This window comes from Euprymna scolopes, chromosome 12, assembly GCF_053919585.1.
Source record: "Euprymna scolopes isolate OS-2025 chromosome 12, ASM5391958v1, whole genome shotgun sequence".
Taxonomy (NCBI): Eukaryota; Metazoa; Mollusca; class Cephalopoda; order Sepiida; family Sepiolidae; genus Euprymna; species Euprymna scolopes.
In genome coordinates, this window is record NC_136493.1 from 65770800 (window position 1) to 65797147 (window position 26348).

Sequence of the window (26348 nt, forward strand, 5' to 3'; positions counted from 1 at the left end):
CGAAATAAACCTTTTGTTGTTTTGTTTTAAAAGAGGTTTTATTGTTTATTCTTTGCTATGCGTTCGAATGCTAATTAATCATTTTATAGGGGTGAAAACACACAATTTACTAAAATGGTGACCCGACTCCAACAAGTCTTTTAAATAACTAAACATTTTTTTTAAAAAGCATGAAACAAACTTTCTTTATGAATTTGAAAAAGCAACAAAGAATGGCGAAAATAATCAGACCCTAAAAAAAAACGAACACAAAACTCTATGTAAGTGACAGTAGAAAGAAAAAAAAACGAAAGGAAAATAAAACTTTCAATTCAAAGAATAAAGGTGGCTGTACCAACTAGTAGCATCATGAAAATTCTATTTTAACTAAACAGGAACATTTTTCAACACAGAAACATTTTTAAAAATGTTTTACTCTTTTGCAGTAATGATGCACACACAATTTTTTATACATAATGTGACGGATCAACAAAAAAAAAACTAAGGATCTATCCTAAAAAGTTCTATCTGATATGAAGTGTTTAGTTTGGGCAAATCTGTTCACTTCAGCAAGGTATTGTTTCACAGACAGAAATTCATGGTCATATAGTAGAAAAACAGAAATGATCTGCTTGAAAATATCATTGATGATAAAAGGGACATTCAGCTACATCATAATTTTCATCTTCCAAGGTAGATGGGAAACCAATTGCAAGGCATAATCACTCAAATATCCTCTTAACAAAGCCAATTTTGACTTACTGGACGTAACAGAGTCAGTGCGGTAGTTCGATTTCAAAAATATTATCTATCAGTCCAAATACTGCACTGACTCTGTTACGTCCAGTAAGTCAAAATTGGCTTTGTTAAGAGGATATTTGAGTGATTATGCCTTGCAATTGGTTTCCCATCTACCTTAGAAGTTTTAGACTGTAATTTGGGGATGGAAAGCAAGGTACCGAGCAACTTCAGTTTTCTCCAATGTAGTAAGTTCTTGAGCAAAATTTTTTTGATGTCGGCAACATGATCATCATTAATACTAGTTCGAAAGTTTGAAAATGACTTGGTATTTTGACTTTAAGATCACTGCCTATATCTGTTCTGCACTTTCTTAATTCTTTATATTCCTTAATCTTACTGTTATATCCCGTTTTGACGGTATATAATAACATGACAAAATACGCCGAGTGGAATGCGTAACAAAAAGGTTTATTCGTACTTCGAATAATACACAATACAAAATGGCTGCTCGCCTTGAAGTTGATATACGCGTAAATGAAGGTAAAGGAAAAAGGTAACTTAACGTGTGTGAGCGGAACGCTCGTCCTGGGAGCTTGGTTAATCCTGACTACACTTGGAGAGTGTAAGACGCGAGACGGTCGGGCTAGTGCGTACCACTGAACTGACTCCAAGACAATTCAAGACGCTCTTTTATACACCGTTTCGTATCCGGTGCTATCCGTAATTATGTCCCTTATAACACCTCCCCCTGAAGCTGAAATCTTCCCGATTTTAGCTTTAATATCGCTTCCGTTTAGGATCAGGACTTAAACGCCTGACGACTTTCCTTTTACGTGTGCTCTTCCTTTTGGTCAGAGTTTCCTTTGGTAAAGAATTCTGTTCAGCCCGTGCGGTATGTTCAGGAGATACATTCATGGGTCCATGTATACCCACCGGTTTTGGAATGTCAAATGTGTCGCACAACGTTTCCATTGGAATTTCCTCTGTATTTTCCGAAATTCTGGAACGGATTTGATTAGCATGTCTTTTACAGACAAAACTGGGACCTTGAATAGTATAGACCATGTTCCCAATTCTTTTCTTAACAATACCGTTCACCCAATGATTTTTTCCATTCTGAAAATTTTTAAAATAAACTTTATCTCCTGGGGAATAGCACTTTACATTAAAGTTTTCTTTTCTGGTAACTTTCTTTTTATCCGGTAGAAGTCTATCGAAAATGGATCTAATTTTTCTGGCGAACATAAGTTCTGCAGGGGATGAATTTACATCATTGTTTGGATTTGGGGTTACTCTGTAGATCGCTAGAAATGTTTGTATTGCCCGCTCATCTGTGTCAATGTTCATGTTTTTCCTTAATGCCCGCTTAAACGTGCCCACAAATTTTTCTGCCAACCCATTCGATCTAGGATGGTAAATAGGCGTCGTGATGTGCTGTATATCCAGTGAGTTGCAGAATTCTCTAAATTCGTAACCTGTGAATGCTGTACCATTGTCACTCACTATGGTCTTTGGTACACCAAACCGGCTGAAAATTTCGTCAAGTGCACTTACAGTGTTCCTTGATGTTGGATGTCTGATCTTGAATATCTCCGGCCATTTGGAGAAAGAGTCCACTACAATTAAGTAAAAAAAAACTTTTAGGGGTCCGGCATAATCAATATGCAGTCGTGACCAGGGCAAGTCCGTCTTCGGCCACGGGGTCGTTTTTACAGGCGGATCTCGGGCTGCTAACTGACATCCTTTGCACGCTTTGACACAGTTTTCCACCTCTTTATCAATACCAGGCCAATACACGTAACCTCTAATTAGGGATTTCATCCTTGAAATGCCAGGATGACCTGTGTGAAATTCGTTTAGCATTCTTTTTCGTAATACCTGTGGAATTACGATTCTATCGGCATACATAAGCACATCTTCGCAAATGGAAAAAGGTGTAATTTCTCTTGCCATCTTATTTCTTTCCGTCCGTCCTACTTGATTTTTCATTTGCTTTATAAAAACGTCTTTTGCAGCTTCTCTTTTAATCTCTTCTAGAGTTACCGGGAGTTCACGGATCATATTGCATATTGAATTTGAGCATTCGCTTTCATCTTTAAGAGCTGCAATTACCGTCTCTTCGAAACTTTCATTTCTTTTTGGAATCAACCTTGACAGTGCATCAGCGTGTCCTAACTTTTTTGATGACACATGCTCCATCTTAAACTGATAGTTTAAGAGAGTTACAGCCCATCGCTGTAGTCGATTTGCAGTATGCGTAGGGATGCCTTTCTTCGATCCAAATATCGTGATTAGTGGTTTATGATCCGTCTGTAATATGAAGTTTCGTCCATGGAGAAAACGGTTAAACTTTTTGACTCCAAATATTATTGAGAGAGCCTCCTTTTCAATCTGGCTGTAGTTTTTCTCAGCTGCAATCAAAGTTCTTGACGCGTGAGAGATTGCTTTTGTTGTTCCATCCTCATACTTGTGGAGTAATGCAGCACCAACTCCGTAATCACTGGCGTCCGTTGCTAGTACAATCTCTTTCTCTGGATCGAAATGTGCTAATGCCAGATCTGATAGTAAACATTTCTTAATTTTCTGGAAAGCAGATTCACATTCCTTTGTCCAATTCCATCTACTGCCTTTTTTTAGTAGCTCGTTAAGAGGAGCTCTCAAATTATGTACATTAGGGATGTATATCGCATAGTATTGTACCAATCCCAGAAATGACTGTAGTTTTGATACTGAGTCTGGGGCAGGCATCTTATCAATTGCTTCGGTCCGTTGTGGATCTGGCCTTCGTCCATCTTCGTCAATTATTTGACCCAGGTATTTGATCCTTTTCATGAAGAAATCACATTTCTCCGGACTCAATCTGAAACCAAACCCCTCTATTCTCTTAAGTACTTCTCTCACGTGCTTCTTGTGCTCTTGCAAATTACTGCTCTTTATCAAGATATCGTCAAGGTATGCCATCGCAAATTCCAACCCTGCGAGCATCGTATCCATTATCTGTTGAAACAAAGCAGGGGCGACCTTTAAGCCAAAAGGAAGCCTCTTTAGCTTGAAGATACCCTTGTGCGTATTAATGCACAGGTACTTTGAACATTCATCATTGACCTTGATTTGCAAGTACGCGTCTGAGAGGTCTATCTTGGAAAAAATTTTTCCTCCGTTTAGTTTTGAGAATAGATCTTCTGCCGACGGAAAGGGATAATTGTGGTCCTTTAAACAGTCATTAAGGCCTGTTGAGAAGTCCGCACAGACCCTGATTTTGTTATTTTTTTTCTTCACATATAACGTCGGGCTGGCCCAATCCGTATGGTCAACTTTTTCAATAACCTCTAACTGTTGAAGTCTTTCCAACTCCTTCTCGATTGCGTCCATCGATGAAAACGGTACATTTCTTTTAGGTTTGAACACTGAGGTGGCATCTTTCTTCACTTCAAATTTGGCTTCTACTTTCACACAATGTCCAAGTCCTTCAGCAAAAACCCTTGGAAATTCTGCTTTTACATCGTCCAGAAAGTCTTCCACTTGGTTTGCTTTCTCTGTGTTCAACCTATTACAAAAAGAATTAACTGGTCGCTTACATAAGTTAAACAGGACAAACCAATCCACTCCAAACAGACTTGTGTTCCTTCCTGGAACCACGTACACTTTGGACGTGCGTGTCTGACCATCAAATGTCACGTTGCACCTCAGTTCTCCTTTAAATTTCAACTTTTTGCCGCACACACTCCTCGCCATCTTGCTGGTTTCCATTAGTTCGGGTCGACCGATCCTTCTCCAGATATCTTCATCTATGATGCTGATGTCCGAACCACTATCCAGGAGTAATGTTACAGGATGTCCATTTATGTGAACACTGACATACTTACGCCTTTCGCAACTTTTATCTTTCCTTGTGCGAAGCGCATTCACTTTGTCAGTCTTTCGTTTTTTCTTCTGGTCACAGTACGTTCCCTTGTGGTCTTTGAACCCACATTCGTAACATATCTTATTCCTGAACCAGCAGGTCTTTTTGGTGTGTCTCGTACTTCCGCAACATTCACAATTTTGGTACTTGTGCATTCTAGGGGTCCTTTGTTCTTGGGTCTTGTACGTTCTAGGGGTCCTTTGCCTTTTTACATGCTGTACCTTGTAAACGCTTTTTTCTTCAATGCGGGTGTTGTCTCTCTTGATATTAATGAGACGTTGACATTCCTCGGTAACTTTTTGTAAAGTTATATTTGGGTCCGACTCCATAATTGTCAGGATCCGGGATCTGATATCTTTGTCCCTTGGTTCTGTGAGTCCCTGTACAAAGATTAAACATTTAAATAAATCTGCAGAAATTTCATTTAATTTAAATGATTCACATAAGCAATTTACAATACAAGCATACTCTAAATAGTCTTCAGATTCCGATTTCTGTAAATTCAAACATTTATATCTAGAGTGGAAAAGGCTATCTCTTTTATCAAATATTCTAGACAACGTATTAATTGTCTCTTCAAAGGTCACTTCCTCCGGTTTTTTGGGTAAAATTAAGTTAGCGTACTTAGTGTTTTCGTCAGTACCCAGTTTTTGGAGCAACAGCGTGACTTTTTCTTCGTCGGTCCAATCCAAACACCTCTTTGTAAAAACTGTTTCATACCTTCTATAGTATGCTGGAAATGTAACGCCAGTATCGGGAGAGTAGTGAAATTCCGACAAAGAATTTGAAATACCTTCTGCAGAAAAATTCGTTTTTTTCTCAGTTGTCGAGGTTTGAATTAATTTTTCCAAATTCTTTTGTTGAGTCGACATTTGGCGTTGAAGTATTTTTGTTTGTTCTTGTTGTGCCTCTAAAGTTTTTTGTGTCATTTCTTGCTGTTGTTGTTGCACTAAGAATTGTTGTGTCATTTTTGACTGTTCCTGAACGCTAAGAGTTAGCACTTTCGTCAACTCAGCCAATTGTTCCATATTTTAAAAAAAATGTCTTTCTAAAATTTACAACAATGATTCCACAAAATTTCGTAAGTATACGTTTTTCGCCAATTAGCAACAAGTCTTGCAAGAATAAATGTTTCCACACAGTTCATACCATTTAGCAATAGTAATTCTGCCTAAACGTAATTTTACACAATAATACTTTTCAAATTTACACAACGAATAATGCCCGCAAATGAGCAAACTGTTTTTCAACAAAAATACGGTTGCACGAAAGAAAAAAAAAATTAAATTATAACAATAGTCTGTTTAATTTAGAGAAAAAAAAATCGTAAAAGTTCTTTTTTTTTTCTTCCAAAAACGTAATCCAAAGGTGCCGGGTTCGAATTCCGCCTGCGTTCCTCACATATTTTTTCTTCAAAAAATATAAATAAAGTTCACTTTACCTTGTCAATATCTTTCAAGTACAATTTTATTACCTTTCCGTGAGTTCATATCGGAGAAATCCGTACTTTATGTAAGACAATTTCGAATAGCTCTTTGTCGTACGTGTTCAGTAACGAAATCCTTGTAAATTTGAATAGTACACAGTCCTATTAGTACGGTAATTTATCTCTGTTAAGAGATAAGAATCATCCTTGTCGCCAACTGTTATATCCCGTTTTGACGGTATATAATAACATGACAAAATACGCCGAGTGGAATGCGTAACAAAAAGGTTTATTCGTACTTCGAATAATACACAATACAAAATGGCTGCTCGCCTTGAAGTTGATATACGCGTAAATGAAAGTAAAGGAAAAATGTAACTTAACGTGTGTGAGCGAAACGCTCGTCCTGGGAGCTTGGTTAATCCTGACTACACTTGGAGAGTGTAAGACGCGAGACGGTCGGGCTAGTGCGTACCACTGAACTGACTCCAAGACAATTCAAGACGCTCTTTTATACACCGTTTCGTATCCGGTGCTATCCGTAATTATGTCCCTTATAACACTTACCTTAACTCCATCTTCGTATCTTAATATAAATTAATACTGTTTCTTTTAGCCATAGTTCAAACCATTTCTTCTAATCCAAATCAACACAAAATGAATCGTCTGTTTCTGATGTTGCTAGATAATTATATTTTGGTACTTTATGTCTAATAAAAAGTCAACTTATCATCTTATTTTCATCTTTAAAAGGTAGAAAAACTTTATTTAAGTAGATACTTAACATCTATATTTTATATCTTTGTATCGATGTTAAGTTGATACTTAATATGAATACTTTATATCTATATTTATATATATTAGATGCGTATTGTCCAGTTCTTTCTCCTTTTGTAGGCTAATATATTTGCAGTATTTTGCATGAAAACTAAATCTAAAATCCTAATATAATTTAGAATCGTACTTTAACATCTTGTGCTATTCTCATTCTACTAATGCATTTTGTTAACAATTTTTAACTATATTTTATTAACTATATTTTATTAACTATAAACTATATTTTGACTATATTTATTATCTATATTTTATTAACTATATTTTATTTAAATTTAATATTTCACCCCATGCTTTTTCCTTACCTCCCCCTTTTTCACTTCAATGAAAGGGAAAACATATTAAATCCTATTTTAATTCTTTTGAGGAGTTTAATTCTATCTTTATTACTAACCCAAATAATCTTAACTACCCATGTGATGGTACAAAAATACTTGATTTAGAATCCAGGTGCATTCTCTTGATGTTGATGGACCTGAAGATCTCAAGTCATCCACTTAGAAAGAGAACTCTGATGTTTAAACCTGTACTACTGACATCATACGTCTTGTCACCACAAAGCACCTCTCACCCTAAACTGAAAGTATTAAATAAAATGACAGCTCAAACAAAAGAAAATACGATCAAACCAGATGCAAACTCAAACAAAACCAAGTTGCCCCCTTCCTTGAGGCTTGTATTCACATATCCGTAGACTTAGAACTAACTTAGACAATGCAGAATCAGTCCTCATAGCAAACTCCTCGGATATCTTATTGCTAAGCAAACCAATTTACACTCTTCCATTTTCTCTAACCACTTTAACATGTCTGATTATCTCTCATTGAGACAGACATGCACGAACTTGAAGTCTATATTTGAACCACTTTCCTCTTGAATTAAGAATCCAAACTCTAATCAGACGACCAAGCCTCCATGTGCTTTAGACTAACCCTAACCCAAAACAGCATTAGCTACTTATATTTTCTTTATCATTCTCCCTCGACCCAGGACTGCACCCTAATCAATCATGTCTCTGGCAGCAATCTCCTTAGATATTAGTACCTAAGTACATGTATTTCGTGACTTTAATTCCTACTATATATCATAATTGGCTTGGTTTATCTAGTTACACAGATGCAACTGGTAGCATCACACACAGATTTTCTATATCTCATTCCTTTTCATAGACAGTCACGTCCCCGACCTGTCTCTAAGATCATCAGATCACTTCTAGATTTATTCCTCATACTGTTCTCGAGGATTGTATAACAAATGCCCATAGCCCACTCAGGAATGTTGATCATGCTGTGATACTGGTAAAAACCACCTAAAACTCTCAACCCCACGTTGAAGACCAATTATTCAAAACAATGTACTAGAAGGCCATCAGAGATCACATCAGAAATGTATCGTGGAGTAGTATCTTTTCTCTTCCTGCAGAATTATGTGCAAATAAGGTTACTGAATAGTTCAAAACAGCAATTGAAGCACATTTTCCCACACAGAAGTATTTTAGCAAATAACTACCCACTCCAATATTTCACTTCTCCTTGTGCAGCCGCCATCACTTAAAGGGGGCATGCATACCACAGACGTGTGTAATAAAAGTCCAATACAAATAGGCAAAAGTATATAGAAGCTAAAAGTAATTGTAAGATTGAAATAGCCACGTCGAAGAAAGGCATTCTAAAGTAACCAGAAAACGCATTGAGTCACAGAAATTAGAAACTAACGATTTCTGGAAACTTTATAACATAGTGTAGTGAATAATGGACAGTCAACACTTACACTATCCAACAATCTGGAGGTTTGCACGGCAACCACAAAGGCAAATTTTCTTGCCCAATGGTTTGCTTCCAACTCCACTTTAAACCAAACAAACCAGCCTCTCCCAAATTTCCCTTTATGGACAGAAGTCACATTTGATGATCTGATAATCAAGCCCTTCCATGTTTATGACACCATAAAAACTTAGACCCCTCTAAGGCATGTTGGCCTTATCTCATCCCTGCTATACTATAAAAAAATGCTCTGCTTCGGTTGTCCCAGTTCTTTCCAAACTTTGCAACAAATCAAATGCCTTACTGTATCTTGCTTTCTTGGCTGCTGGAAAACTATTTGTTGTACCAGTTTTTTTAAATTCTGGTGAAAAACTGACCCACTCAATTATTGCCCTATTTCCAAAATCTTGGAGCTCTTAATCAATCAAGCACGTCCACCATCTCATAGATAATAAACTTTTTCTGACTGATAGTACAAATTTAGGCATACCCATTCTACTTCAGATAGTCTAACTGTAATCTCTGAACATATATACCATGCACTGGTTAAAGCAGGAAAGGCTAGGCCAGTAACCCTAGACATATTTAAAACCTTAGTCAGACTTTGGAACGATGGTCTTCTCATGAAAATTAAATCATAACATGAATACTTATCATAATCAAATCCTTCTTGGATAATAAAAATAATCCAGAAAAACCCAATATGATATAAATACAGGTGTGCCACAGAACTTGCCATTCTTGGACCTTTATTATTCCTGATATTTATAAATAACGTCCTAATAAAAATGTCTCTAAGATGGGTATATTTGCTAAATACACTAAGCTGTATAAGAGGCACAGGAGAACACGAATAAATACAATTCAAGGTGGCAGTAGTTACGAGGAAACAGAAAATGATCACAAAAAATAAACGAAGAAAATGGCTACAACTTTAGAGGAAGACCTCTAGTCTATAGTGGAATGGGGTTGTAAATAGCTAGTAACATTTAATGCTGCAAAGAATAAGTGCTTTTCCTTTAATAACTACAAGAAACCTTATCAATCACCGATTGCTATAGTTAATGACACACTACCTGAAAGTACTTTGTTCAAACTCTTTATTTGAACGTTCATAGGCAATATAAATTAGAATAAATACATTGAAGTAATTGATGATGGGCTCTCTTTACTGTGCTAGAAGGTTACTCACATCTGAGAGCATCCTGTACCTCTACAAAGTCACTATTCGCCTATGCATGGAGTATTATTGCCATATCTGGGCTGGTGTATCTGCCACTTGTGTCTTGGGTTCAAAAAAGAATCACCAACCTAATAGGTCCCGCATTGTCAACCAAACTCTAACCTCTATCCCATTGCCAAAATGTAGCATCTCTGTGCCTGTTTTACAAATATTTTAATAGAAGTGCTCTAATGAACTCAAAGCACTTCTACCCTCTCGACGTAGATACCCCTGACAAACCCGTCAAACAGCAAAATCCCACCCCTACACTGTATAGATCTCTAGATGCTGGAAAGCCTTCTATTCAAATAGCTTTTTTCTTGAACTGTTAGACTTTGAAATTCCCTCCCGGATCCCTGCTTCCCTGACTGTACTGACATGCAGAAGTTCAAGTATAATTGGAACAGATATCTCATTGCCCAACTCCCTACATAGTATCCCTGTAAACTTGGTCCCAAATAATAGTTCTTTATGACAAAGTGGCACTGTGCCTTGTTTGGGGTAAAATAACAGTAAAAAGAAAATTTCTTCTGCTCTTCCACAAACCTTTTTTTTCTTTTTTTTTACATAGGCATCACCACATTATCAAGGCCAAGAGGCCACTCAAGGATAAGGGTTAAAGAGTGTACAGTAGAAATTGGACAATATAGTAATCATTAGTAATGAAAATTTGGTAAATTTGATAACTTATATGGAACGGCTCATCAAGAACTTATTTACGTTAGACTTGAAGACAACCATATTGTAGTCAGCTGGAAAGCAGGAAAACGGAAGACAATTCCACAGGCGTGGGGTTCTAAGAAAGAAGCTTTGTTCATGGAATCTACGTTTAGTTTTAGGCACAGATAAAGAGTGGAGGGAATTATTGATAGTGTTTACAGCTGGACGAGTGTTTCTTGTGAAAGTTTGGCGAGGGGGGACCATAGATTGAAGCTCAGTCGAACACTTTCCATGAAAATAACGATACATCAGAGACAAACTCGCAACATCTCTTCTGTGAGATAGGGGTTGCAAGGAAGAGAAAAGGACATCTCCTACGAGGCTACAAAGTCTATTTTGAACTCTATCAAGGCAGGACAAGTCCTTTCTAGTAGCTCCTGCCCAGATGTGGCAACAGTATTCCATCCTTGGACATACCTGGCTCTTATATAGATAGAGGATAGCATCAGCAGTGAGATATCTACCGGATCGATAGAAAGATCCCACCATTTTTCCAGCGGCCTTGGCAACAGATTTGATGTACGTGTTCCATTTAAGATCAGGAGTAATGGTCAAGCCAAGAAGCTTGTCAAAACTTGAGGCCTCCTGAAGACGAGAGCCATTCATTGCAATTGATGCCAGATGTGGATCAGAATGTTGATGATGTAAAGAGAGAAGCTTGGTTTTAGATGCATTAAAAGTAACCAGCCACTCCGTACTCCATTGTACTACGTGCTCAAGATCAGAGGAGAGAGAATTGGAGAGAACTTGGTCGTTTACTGTCTTAGATGTGCTACCATAAATGGTAGTGGCGTCAGCATAAATGTCTACAAATGATGTAAGGATGTGATTTGGAAGATCATTAATGTAGATCAGGAAAAGAGTTGGGCCCAGGATGGACCCCTGAGGGACACCGGCATTAATACTGTGAGCTTCTGATTTTTGCCCCTCAACTACTACTCTTATGAACCTATCAGAAAGAAATGATTTAATAATTGAGAAGACATTTCCAACAACACCATAGCTAGAGATCTTATGAAGTAAACCTTTATGCCATACCCTATCAAAGGCCTTAGATATGTCAAGAGCAATTGCCCTAGAAAGGTTGCCTCCGTCGAGAGATTTGCTAATCCTATGAGATATAACTGTAAGCACATCTGCTGTAGATCTAGCAGAACGGAAACCATATTGAGTGTCACTAAGAAGGTTATTTTTGCTGAGATGGTTGATTACTTCTGTATTTAACACAGATTCCAGCAACTTACTCATGACGCACAGGAGACTTATTGGCCTGTACTGAGAGGAGGATGAGCGATCACCTGAATTCTTAAATACAGGGCATACTGATGAGATTTTCCAGTGAGATGGGAAACTATTCTCCTTAAGAGAACGTTTAAACAGTTTTGTAAGTATGGGCGCTAGTTCAGGTTGAAGTTTTTTGAGTACTATAATTGGAATACTATCAGGGCCAGTTGCTTTACTGGAATCAAGGTTTTTGATCAGCTTGGCAACATCACGTACAGATATACGTATATCACATAGCGTGTTTTCTGATACAGGAGGAAATATTGGGGGTTGGCGGCCTTGATCGCAAAGGGTAGAATTAGCTGCAAAGTTCTTGACAAAGAGTTTGGCTTTGTCTGATGCTGACGAGATTACTTCAGGTCCATTGATAATAGTTGGGATTGAGCACACGCTTCTGTTCAGGATTCTGTTTGCTATTTGCCAAAACTGGTGGGAACCAAGCCGCTGCTCAGCTACTTTGGACTTAACAGATTGAGCATACAACTCTTTTGCATTCTTTAATACTTTCTTACAATGGTTGCTGGCAGTCCTGAAAGCGGCTTTAGTTTCCATACATCTATTACGTTGGAAACAGTGGAAAAAGTGATTTCTGTGTGCAATGGCAGCAGCACATTCTGGAGAGAACCATGGCTGGCTGTAGGTTTTTGCTGAAACTTTTTTGAGGGTATGAAACGGTCAGTACCTACAATTAACCATTCCGTCAGGTCTAATACTATAGAGGACACATCCTTTTTAAACATGGAATGCAGAGGTAGATCAGATATAAATGTACGGAAGCTATCCCAGTCAGCCTTAGTGTATCGATATACTGTACGATGGAGAGGTACGTCTGGGGACTTATTACATTTCATTTTTACATTAATTGATACAACAGAGTGGTCGGAAGATCTAAGAGGCGACAGAACAGAAACTGAACATAGTTCAGGGCAAGTTGTGAGAAAAAGGTCTAGTAGGCTCGCATACTGGCCGTCATTGTCGGGCACACGGGTGGGTTCCTGAACAATCTGAGTGAGGTCATAGGCAATGGAGAAATCATGACAGAACCTTCCCTCATCATCGGTCTTGTTTGAGTGGGTTAACCATTCGACGTTGTGAACATTGAAGTCACCACATACGTGAATGTTAGCTGAAGGATAAGCAGATAGGACTTGGTCAATTTTCTCAGATATGCTTTGAAAGATAGTAACTCTGCTGTTATGAGGGCGATAGAGTGTAAATATAAATGCTGTAGTGTGAGCTAAAGCAACCCGAAAGCACATATAGGGTAAGTTAGGATCTTCCCTGGAGATGTCCCTACCACATGGAAAGCTATCCCTAATATAGGCACATATTCCATGCCCATGGCGATCTTGGGAGTCAGATTTAGAAGTTAAGTTAGAGTATCCTTTAATTGCGAACTCTTCAAGGGAAATAGCCTGTCCAATGCCAGTTTCACTTAAAAATAAAAGGTCTGGTTTAGTCTCCTGTAATTGGGCTTCAACCTCTGGAAGTTAGAACGTAGACCCCTGATGTTGGAGAAGGAGACATGGTAGTAGGGGTCTACATTGGAAGTTGGAGAACCGGGTTTAATCGTGTATTTTTTCTTGAAACTTGTCATAATGAAATTTTGGAATTTGTGGACTAGGTCGTCAGATTTACTTAGAGCAGGACAGAGAGGGGAAACTAAGAGAGAAAAAGAAACGAAGAATTTTTTTTTTATTTGTAGCTAATGATAAGGTAAAGCCGTAACAATTACCCACTAGTATGGCATCGAGAGGCCCCACCAGAAGCTACTGCATGGTCCAGAATCCATTCACCAAATGGCAATACAGCAGCCTCAGTACTTTGCACCTGCTGATAGGACTACCTCCTTAAGTAAAGTTCTGTCTTAATTTTATCATCTAAAGAACGAATTGCCATTTGCAATTCTTTGAAGAAGGTATCAACCTTCTTCTTTCTGAATTTTTTTTTTCTTAATCCTTCACATTGCTCCATGTTAATGTAAAAAGCAATATTTTATTTTTATATCCTGAGAGTCCACGAGTGCCTTTACACATTTCAATGCCTTGAAAATTTTCCTTTTATTATTCACACTTTTAGATATTCTCTTTTGTATATGGTGGGGGGCTTAATGTTTGTTTTATTTTTAAATCAAAAGCGTGATGCCCATTCCTTTAAATTTGACGGAGATGAAAATAAGAAAAATTTCTGTCTTTAAATAGACAAAACCATTGAAAATTATAATATACAAGCAGGCTGCCCGGCGTTGGCCGGTTGTAAAATAAGCTTAAATATAATATTTTAATTTATGGAGATTTCATATTTATTATAGCCAAAACTCTATTGATTATTATATTGTACCTAATGTATAGTAGAGCACCTTGGCGTGGCCCAATCATAAAATACTTAAATAGGGTATTTCATTCAGATTTCGTATTTATTACTAGAGTTAATTTCCTATTGAATATTACATTGTACCCAATGTATAGTAATGATTTCAAAAGTTTTAAAAAATTGCTGTCAGCTAGAATAGAAACAAAAGATTTAGCGCTCAATCGTTAAATTATTAATATTTGAGTTATCGAGAGATGGATCAGAAAACTTTCAAAATTAAGCAACTTGAACAGAAAAATGCACATTTGTGCATGTGAAGAAGTGATAGTTTTAGTAGACTGACTCCTGTTAAGGTCATTTTTTTCAATTTTGATCTCTTAGCAGCTATTTTTACCGGCTAGAAACCAAATCGAATTTATTCTAAAATTCTAAGTCCTCTATACATCAAGTTTCAAGTCTGTAGACCAAAAAAATGTGTATTCAAATAGTCTCGAATCAGCCAAGAACTTACGACAGGAAATTCTTTCCCTACAACCTCTGATGTTAAGAACTGTCATAGAGAATAGCTTGGAAAGAACTCGACTTTCCAAAGCCGAGAATAGAGGTTACTTAAGAGACATTATCTTTCTTAAGTAAGTCAAAACAAATTTCCACATTCTGTGTGATAAAAAAAAAGAATTAATTAAATACTCATTTAAGAAAAAAGTTGTTTCATTTTCAAACTGTAAAGTGACTTATCGGCCATCCTATATATATATATATATATATATATATATATATATATATATATATATATATATATATATATATGCTAGAGTGTTGTTATCTATTGTTATCTATATCTATATTTATATGCTAGAGTATTTTTATCTTAACCTTTTAGTATTTAGTACTCCTGTTACGATCGGAGCCATGTACCGACACATAAATTTACCGCAAATAGAAAATGTGGGGCATCTCGTCAACACACTAGGTAACTCTGGAATCAGGCTCCCCACATTTATAGAAAACCTCGCACTTATTGCTGGCTGGGAGAGAATACATTGTCTCTGTAGGGTTCAGGTGCTGCATGACGAGTGCTGGCTGGTGCTGCAATTGATTCCAGTTTCTTAAGGATGTTTCAAGTTCAGGCCAACAATTCAACCGTTGTTAATTCGTCAATTTGTGATGATGTTCTACTAACATCCTCAACTAAACCTTACTAACAAGGCACAGCTTAATATTTTTTCATTGACCCCACCAAACGGTACAGATAACTTGTGTAAATCGGCCTAACCGTTTCCTTGGAGTAAAGTCGCCGGCTAGTGAACTGTTGCCATGCAACAAAATGATCCATATCAAACGCTGTTACTTTCATCCTAGTCTGGTTTATTTCCGAGTTGTTGGTATACTGCATAGGCCCCTCCAGTTAATCTCAACGAGATCTCTGTTACTGGTTCTTTTATCTTGTACAATTTACGGATGCACCCAGCCTTCTCAACCAATTCCATGACAGATTGTCCAGCAGTAGATCCATCAAACTCCGGTATTAAGCAGATTATCAGATCTGTCCATTTTTTTTTTTTAAATAACTGCTTGTCAAATCCGAAATAGCTTATGGTTAAACTAACAATTTCTTGGGTCAAAAAGACACACTGCTGTCAAAACTTCCAGCTCCTCACTCTGTTGTCAAAACTTCCAACTTCAAAACTCGACACTCTTTCAAGTTGACTTGCAGATGATGAAGTACAACTTGCCCCCTGTTCGTTTCACGTCCGTTTTTTTATTCACTTGGCTTATTTGCATATAAACGGCGACAGTCTGTGTCGCTCACGTGACCATCAAATATAAAATCAACTGAATGTTGCCATTTTAGCTTGTCTTTTTTATACAAGCACACAGCACGCATTGAAGCACACACACATGCTAGCCAAGTAAGTTGTGATTTTCCCTACAAATATTTGGTTTACAGAGTTAAAATTTGATATATAGGATATTTAGACCCGTGGCACACTTTCGATTTGTTTTTAGCCGGTAAAATAGCTGCTAAGGAGTCAACACACACACACACACACACACACACACACACACACATATATATATGTGCATTGTGCATGTGTGTGTGAGAGCAAGAAAAAAGAATATTTAAAAGCTACATGTGGTTTCTATTTGATTCTTTCCTATTTGCTTGTCTTTCATCCATATTTTCCATTTTTCATAAAATATTTTAATGATAATTCCTGACTTTGTTTTAACTCTGATGAGTGAGGTTTGGTACCAGTTAGCCTAATCGCAAAAAAAAAACCCTGGGACTCGATTCTCAGCGACACTCTCCACTCTAACCAGGTTTCATCCGGTTCTCAAGAACTCAACGGCTCGACTTTCTTCAAACATCTTAATTCCCGGCCTTATATTATCTAATTCATGCAAATTAATGCGCGATCGAACCTGCTGATTCGTCGCCTTTTCGTCTTCAGGCCACAAAGCTGTGGCAGCTGGAAATATAATTTCATCTGGCTCCATCTCTAATTCTTGAGCCAATTCTCTAGCTGAAAACTGAATGAATATGAATTCATTTTCTTTGTATTTTTTCAGGAACGATAGTTATTTTGGTGAGAATACAATTAAAGTCCTTTTGAAATGGGAAATTTTAGGGAGTTCCAGAAAATCTTTTCATTTCTTTACCTCATGTTAAACAAATGTCAGTCACATGCACGCATCGTGCGAGAGGGAAGAGAAGCGGAAATGAAGAATGGTAGTCATAGGACGAAGTTAGTATGTCACATACAAAGACGCGCGGGAATTATGATTGATACACACGCACATGCCAACATAGAAAGAGAAAAAAGATTAAAAAATATTTTTTGATTTAAATCCGTCGTGAGCGGATGTGTCAGACTGTGTTTAACGGCTGAATAGGTAGAGCTCCTGAAAGTCCAGATTCAGGCCAAATTCGAATTAAAAAAGGCACGAAAAGAGCAGGAGATTAAGCTGCAAGAAATGAGGTTGACCAGAAAGAAATGAGAAACGAACCATGAGGAATTCGACGAAATGAAGGCTGATACCAAAGTTTGTGGAGAAGAATATCGACGAACAGTTCCTTCATTTTGAAATGAAATGAAATGACAATAAACTTGAAATGGCCTAAAAAAAAATATTGGGCAATGTTGCTGCAGAGAGTGTTAACAGGCAGAGCGCAAAAAGTGTATGCGACACTAACGGCGGAGGACTGCTCAGACTATGAGGAGATCAACAGAAATTCCGAAGCCAAAGAAAAGTCGAGGAGCAGTCTTATGTTGAATTCACAAAGGACAAAGGACAAGGAACGGTTACTCGGCAAGTGGAAAACGATGCCGAAAACATGAAGCAGTTGATCTTAATTGAGAAAACCCCGAGTTGAGATCTTCCTAAGATTCCAGTTTCTTTTTATGTCGTACATAAGACCTTGGTATTTCGTTATCTTCTCCCTCTTAGCTCTGTTTAATATATGTATTAGAATGGAAAAACTTAGCACTCCTCAAACACTAAATTTCTTCAACACTTTTTCTTCTCTATATAAATAACCTTCCCGGAAATATTATTCTGAGCAACAACATTTATGCTGATGAAACCACCTTCTCACCTAGTGTTACTTCTCGCCCATCTTACTCAGATCAGTTGAAATTGATCTAGAAGATAATCTAAGTTGAACTATGGATTGGGGTAAGAAATAGCTTGTTTCCTTTAATCCTGTTAAACTCAGCTATTGTCTTTCAATAGCAGGTGTGCCACTTTTTTTTATTGAAAGCCATGTTAAATTTCAAAAAAGTTTCCGAAGGGTAGTTAATATGAGTCTGAGTTTCAATCTATGGTCCCCCCTCGCTAAACTTTCATAAGAAACACCCGTCTAACAGAAAACACTATCACTAATTTCCCCCACTCATTATCTGTGCCTAAACCTAAACGTAGATTCCATGAGCAAAGCCTCTTTCTTAGAACTGCACGCCTATGGAATTGTCTTCCGTTTTCCTGCTTTCCAGCTGACTTCAATATTGTTGTCTTCAAGTCTAACGTAACAAGTTTACCGAATTTCCATTACTAACGATTCATTGTCCAATTTCTTCTGTGCACTCTTTAACTCTTGTCCTCGAGTGGCCTCTTGGCTTTGATAAGTGGTGATGCCTATGTAAAAAAAGAGAGATGAAATAGAGTTTTTGGTGGATAAATTTACAAACAAAGAATAAAGACCTTTCTCGTGTGGACACGAAAAATTATGTGCAAGAATTTTAAAAGATCCAATATTTTAATGGAGTGATTGCAGTTTCTCATTGGTTACTAGCAGAACGTGGCTCCATTTGATTGGTCAGTTCCTATCGCCAATGTCTATAAGTAGAATCTTCCAATTTTCTTTAATCATACTCTTTAATTATATTAAACACATTACAACACTCCATCTATTTTTTATGTAATGGGAAAATCTTTTTAGTTTTTAATGTTTAATGTTGTTAAAAAAAATAAACATATGTGTGTGTATGTGTGTGTGTATGTGTGTGTGTGTGTAAAATAAAAAAGTAAAAATATTTTTATTTATACTTTAAAAAAGTAAACATATAAAAAGGAAGACAATTTTGATTTTAATTGTTAAGTAAAACAAAAATAAGAAAGTCTTGTTTAATTTTCTTCAAATGTTAATAAAGAGGGTGCGTGTGCATAAAATAAATGTAATTTTATTTATGCACACCTTAAAAAGATAAGCATGTAAAAAAGAAGTCATTGTATTTTTTTTACTTGGTTCAGAAAAGATATGCATACATATATTCATACACATAGTATATGCATATATGTTAAAAGAAAAAATGCATTTGTAAAACAAAGAAAATATTTTCAAAAGGTGATTTTTTTGTTAAGTTTAAATAACGCATTTAGTTTGTTAAAAGCGTGCACTTTTCGTCCTCCCAGAAAAATGTTCTTTTTTATCTATGCTTCTGAAAATTTTCTTTTTTATCTGAAAAAAGTATTTAAATTAAACTTCCGATAAATTAAGGGACAATACGCTTTGATTTTATTCTTGCCACCAGTTTTGTAAATATATTGGCTATATTTTGCTCTGATTCTATGCAATTGTTTATAATAACGGGTTCATTTTTTACTACATTTCTTATTTATCTATAAATTTAGATCTTTGTGAAATTACTGGATTATGTGCTAAAAATATACTTACTTGGTTATCACAATTAATCACTACGAGAACATTAGTTAATTCTGGTTTTTAAACAATCTTTAGAATAGCCTTTAAATATAGCGCGTCTTGACTGCAACACACTCAGCTTCACAAGTAGAAAGAGACAAATTTTGCTGCTTTTTAGATACCCATGAAATAATCGGCGCATCTTTAGATCGTCTTTCAATCCTCATTGTCTCAATCTGAATCTGAAACATAATTTTAGGGGATTTGTAAATTTTCGAAATTTTGTAAATTTTCGAAATTTTGTAAATTTTCGAAATTTTCTGAAGATTGTTTTTTGTCCCTTTTCGATAACAAAGGAATTGTTTAAATCGTCGTCTTGATAATTTTTGTGATAGTTTTATTACTGTTTAACATATATCGGGGCTTGTAGCCGTCATTAAATATCTAAAACTTCCTATGATCCCTCGATATAGTTCATTATCAATTATTTCAGATTCTGGGATCGTACTATCTATATAATTTCCTACCGGTATAGAGCATTCCTTGCGGTCTTGCATTCCAAACATTAATAGGATTAATATGATGTACAGCGATTGATCCATCTTAAAAATTCTTTTTTCATGAGTAAATTGTATGCCCAGAAACCAAGATCGGCTATTTTGAATGTTTTATTTAATCCACTCTTAACATCTATTAACATTGTGTTACGATTTGATGCGATCGAAATAGCATTGATCACTCAGACTAATTTATTGCTTACAATTTGGGGATACAAACAGGGGTCCACAGAGCATTGTTTGAATTGTTCTTCAATAAAATAATTATGAAATATTCTATTCAAATTTCTTCAACTTTGTTTTAACCATACAGTTATTTGTTAAGCTTCCACACTCAATTTTTTTTTTTCATTTTGACCCTCCTTGGGGGAGTAATATAAATGTCACAGTCTGTGGATGCATTTAAATGATTTGATTATACTGTGATGTTATTTGCAATAACATTCTGATTGCCGCTAAATTTGTGGCCAACGAAAAAGTCAAGAAGTATTCTATTCCATAAATTTGAGAAAATCATCTGGAGACAGATCTTGCCTTATACTGTTCAGTGTCTGACGGTTAATAAAGTTCAAAATCTCATTGTCGGAGCGGATAAACTTTACTGCACCGTAAGGAACCATAGTTGCTAGCAAGGTATCAGATTTGTTCTTTAATAAACGTCAACAAATTTGTTCTGGAATAATCGTCTACAAATTTGTTCTGGAATAATCGTCTACAAATTTGTTCTGGAATAATCGTCTACAAATTTGTTCTGGGATAATCGTCTACAAATTTGTTCTGGAATAATCGTCTACAAATTTGTTCTGGGATAATCGTCTACAAATTTGTTCTGGAATAATCGTCTACAAATTTGTTCTGGAATAATCGTCTACAAATTTGTTCTGGAATAATCGTCTACAAAGTTGTTCTGGAATAATCGTCTACAAATTTGTTCTGGGATAATCGTCTACAAATTGTTCTGGAATAATCGTCTACAAATTTGTTCTGGAATAATCGTCTACAAATTTGTTCTGGAATAATCGTCTACAAATTTGTTCTGGAATAATCGTCTACAAATTTGTTCTGGAATAATCGTCTACAAATTTGTTCTGGGATAATCGTCTACAAATTTGTTCTAGAACAATCGTCTACAAATTTGTTCTGGAATAATCGTCTACAAATTGTTCTGGAATAATCGTCTACAAATTTGTTCTGGAATAATCGTCTACAAATTTGTTCTGGAATAATCGTCTACAAATTTGTTCTGGAATAATCGTCTACAAATTTGTTCTGGGATAATCGTCTACAAATTTGTTCTGGAATAATCGTCTACAAATTTGTTCTGGGATAATCGTCTACAAATTTGTTCTGGAATAATCGTCTACAAATTTGTTCTGGGATAATCGTCTACAAATTTGTTCTGGGATAATCGTCTACAAATTTGTTCTGGAATAATCGTCTACAAATTTGTTCTGGAATAATCGTCTACAAATTTGTTCTGGGATAATCGTCTACAAATTTGTTCTGGGATAATCGTCTACAAATTTGTTCTGGGATAATCGTCTACAAATTTGTTCTGGAATAATCGTCTACAAATTTGTTCTGGAATAATCGTCTACAAATTTGTTCTGGGATAATCGTCTACAAATTTGTTCTGGAATAATCGTCTACAAATTTGTTCTGGAATAATCGTCTACAAATTTGTTCTGGAATAATCGTCTACAAATTTGTTCTGGGATAATCGTCTACAGAATTCAATGCATACCTGATGCTTTCTCTGTCCTTCGGTTCAAGCTACAATGCAGCAGTGATAGTATTTTGGTAGCTATTTTGTCTGGCATTTTGTTTTGGTACTTCAAAATTTTCCCTTGTGTACCAACGTCGCAGTTTATCAAGTTTTAAAAGTTTTTATTTTCATTATGTCAACCACATTCGACAACTTCTTGAGATCTGGAATATTGTGGCGCCCATGAATTTGCCATGCTTGCAAATCATAGCAGGCAGTTTTTGATGGCACTAAACTTTTTAAAGAATAAAATTCCTACCAGAACAGTAGCAGAAACTCGCCATGAAGCTAGTGGACAACAGAAGATGTGTTTTGAAAGAAACAGCTTGTATATAATCATGTTTTTCAGCTGTTTCCACTTGTGAAGTAATCCATTTTTGTTTCAAGTTAATGTCGATTATCAGGTGAGAAAACAGGTCGTCTCAGGGCTTCTCTTTTCTTTGTTTATTCATTCGTAGACTTGTATATGATAGTGTTTACCGTTTTTTTTGTTTTTTTGTTTTTTTCTGTGGGGTATTTAATTTCGTCTTCCAGTCGTAAGGAAAGAATATGCACTGTTTCAGAGCCTTCCTTTTTTTCATGTATATGTTTTCCTCGCTGATGCGTGGCTAGATTATCTGAATTGTATTTAAATGAACTGTCTAGTAAAATAAAAATTAATAATTTAGCGTTTCGCGTGTCGTTTAAATGTTCAAAGATTGCGTCTATTCGTTAAGACGAAAAGAAAGAAAAGAAGAAAAGGGAAAAAAATATGATAAAACAAATAAAACATTTTAATTAATTAAAAATACAATTGGTAAAAATAAATAAATTAATTAAATAATAAATAAATTAAATTAAAATATAAAATATTAAATCAATGAATATAATGAATAAATATATAAATCTACTCACACACTGTAGACATGTGCTATATATCATGCAGTATTCTTTTTGGGCCAGAGCTTGCGCATTGTTTCGTTATCTCTATGAAGCGTTCATTGATTGCAATTCTTTTTCGGCCTAAACGCCGAAAAAGAATTGCAAGCTTGCTTAACAGTTGATATAGGGAGCCTGCAAGAAACACCCTTGCTCCAATGTTAACAGTTCGAAGGATAGCCTTTACGGATCAGCTCTCTCTTTTTAGATCATGATATTTTTCTATTGTATTGATGTTGTTTTTCTACCCGACTCTCATAAGTTACTTATCAATTCAATCAAAATGAGTTTTTTTCTTCTTCTTGATAACAGAACACTGTCTGGCCGTTGACCCTTTTCTTTTATGATTTTTTAATAATTACTTTGCCAGCTAGGCGGCGACTATCCAATCGTCATCGATTTCAGGAATATTTTGGCTAGGTACTAATAATTGGCCAGTCATACGCGTAATAATTTTGATCAAGCGTATGTTTTTATCATTAATAATAATGGACCAGTCATCCGATCAACATTTTTCCTCCCTCGGCAAAAAACAAAACAAAACAAAAAAAAACTTTTAGCGTATGTTTAGTTCGGGCTTCATATGATTACTTGTTGTGGTAATTCCCTCCAGTACGCTGTTGTGTCGCCACGTATATCGGATACTAGCAAAGACCACCCTACAGAAACTAAGAACATGTTCCATATTCTGTGATTTTTTTTATTTTACATTAAAAGACGGGTTGAATCCTCCCCCTTCTTCCATTTGGCGAGCTTAGTCATTGACGGAAACACGTCGTAAGTTGAGCGTTTTATGAAACTTACATTCAGTGGTGCCATGTTATTCCATGTAATGGATCTTTGCATAGCTTCTTCCCAGTTCGTTCACTATCTCTCCTGTGACTGTTAAACGTCTTTTATGAGTCTTTTCTTGTCCTCTGTTATCCTTATTTCCTGAATGACCAGATCTCGGCGATCTTTGACTAAAGTCGTTAACGAAATTTTGGGTTCGTCACCAAAATCCGTTTTTCATGGTAACAAAAAGGAAAGAAAAAAAAGAGGAAAAAAGCATTTATGGCAAATTTCTTGGAAAAGAGTAACTAGTGGAAATGAGCAAAAGAAATACAGACCCGATTAAGTTTAAAATGATCCAAGTTTATTAAAACAAAAAGTTATCGATTGCCTTTATTTCCCAAGGCTGAGGTTAAAAAAACCCTTAAGGAAACATTTAAAAATACATATAAAACAAATACAAAAAAAGACGTCAATCCTTACTTGCAAGAAAGGCTGAAAGAAAAGAACATATAAAAAATGGAAAACAGTCCTTGTTTAGAATTCAGTCCTTTTAACAAAATGTTCTGTCTTTCTTTGACAAAATGTTCTTTTTTTCTTTTCCGAGAGGACCACAAAAGGTTTCTTTGACCTAAAATGGGAGAAAGAAGTATTTTCCCTTTGTGAAGGCTCATGTGCCTTTTAATTCAAAGGGGAGAGAAGACCATAAAGCCGCTTTGGTTAGCTTTATGAGTACAAATACGGGGTAAATTCTTGAATTATGGAAGATTTCCTTTCTGAAGGAAACTTCAATTGAAAAATCTTTCAAAAGAGGGGATTTCCTTTCTAGGAGCGATATTCTGCTCGTCTCGTCGGTGAAATTAAATTTTGTTCTTCTTAGAAAAGAACTCCTCAACACACGGTAGTTTCCTTTGTTAGTCCTTTGAGAATAATAAATTACCAGTTGTAAGACTCGTTTGTCTTTTAATAACCGGTATTAATCTTCCAGTCGTAAGACCTTGTTGTCTTATAATGACTGAGAATAAAATAACGTTAATAGTTTAGTACCAACCAATGAAGTTCTAAACAAACATCTTTCTCCAAAGGAGGAGGAGTGAAAAAAAAACATAGAATTTAACGTCAATAATCCTTTCTGATGGAGCCGAATAGCATCCTTCTTCTTGGCCGGCTAGATTCGAACTGACGAAAAAGGGCAAAAGCCCTCTCCTCCTCCTCCTCCTCCCCCTCCGACTCCTCCAGAGGGTAGGAGTGGAGCTGGCTCCTAGAAAGCGAACTATACCGATGCTGATGATGATGGAAGTGACCTGCCGGTCAAGGAATGCGTTCCTTGACCCAAATGCGGAGATGTTGAATGGGTATAAATAAAAAAATAAATAAAAATTATTTCTCTATTAAAAATTTCAACACTCGTAGACTATCTGAATGCTGGTCATTTCCAGTCTAGATCACCCTGTCTGAGTGAACCTGAACCTGTTACGGTATACGTTGCGTGTGTTCAACGACATAAATTAATGAAAATAGATACCGAGATAATTTATTTACTGCGCGTCTCGAGGGAGGGGGGCAACTTAAACACACAAAAGGGAATAAATCCGATAAAGTAGAATCTTCACTCCCATTGCGCCTACTCTTTCTTCACCAAGTACCACGTCCTCTCTACCCCCATATGGTGCAGATTGTGCAGCTCTCACACGCCAACATCATCTAGATCCGATGCAGCAACATCTTTCTTTGGCACAAGCCAGCTCTTCTTCACTCTCCTGAGAGCATCTGCTCGGTTCTTCTCAGAAGCCACCATGTCTACACGAAGCTTCAAACAAAACTCCTGCATCATCTCAGCTAGCATCCCAAGCCTGCGCTTTACTAATATCTCTGCTGCCCCTTTTCAGTCTGTTTGATGCAGATGTCATGCAGTCCCCATTTCAAGGCCAGATTGACCCCTTTGATTATCGCATCTAATTCCGCTACATTGACATCATTCTTCTTCCTTAACCAGGCTGCATCTTCTCCAACTTCCAAGACGACATCTGGTGCAATGCTGCTTGCATCACACCATCCAATGTTCATGGTACGTTCCAGGTTCCCCGGACTGGGTCTTGCCGTTCTGCTTCTTTCGGGAGCTCTTCCATCATGGTGACTGTTCTTCCTCCCACTTTATCATTCCATCCTCTTCCTTCAGTATGCCTCTTTATGTAGCTGCATGCTGGTCTAAGCCAGCCAGCAATGGGGTAATGCCCGATCAACTTCCCGCATATGGAAAAAAGTTCCCGTCTGTTGAGCTTTTGCTTCAGTTGCGGGATCTCATTCCCCCTTCAAAACTCTAGGCTGCCCGACGCACCTCGTTTCAGCCTTAGCCCCAAAGCAGCACCTCTGTCTAATTTTTCCGGCGCTTTGGCGACCAACCCAAACCTCTTTAAATGAGCCACCACCTCCTTGGCAGTTACCAGAGTCTCATTCACAAGAATGTCATCTATGTATGAACTCACTGCCCTATCTCTTTTTCCCATTGTTTCCAGAATCTTCCTGAGGATGGTTGGCATGATCTTGGGTGCCGAATTCAACCCGGACCCCACTCGCGTAAGGCAGCAGGTTTTGCTTTTGTACCTGACTAACTGGTATTTCCAGAGCTCCTTGGCGATGCAGAGTTGCAAATAGGCAGATTTTAGATCTACTAACGTAGATGCCCCATTCATCTGCCTCCATTCTCTAATGGTCTCACTGCACACATCTACGGTGTCGCCTCTAGTATGGCACTCAACATGTTGGTTCAGCTCTCGGAAATCCAAGACCGGTTTTACTTTCCCTTTAGTTGGTTGCAGAATGGCCATCAACGGCAAAATGCCCGACTTAACGTCATCCGTCCAAGGCAGCAGTATACCCTCCTCAATCCATCGGTCCACTTCTTGTTCAAACTCCTTTCTCACTCCACCTCTAAGCGAATTAGTGTAGCACGCCACCCTGTTTGTCAGCAATGGCGCTTGATGTTCCCATGCCCACTCCACAGT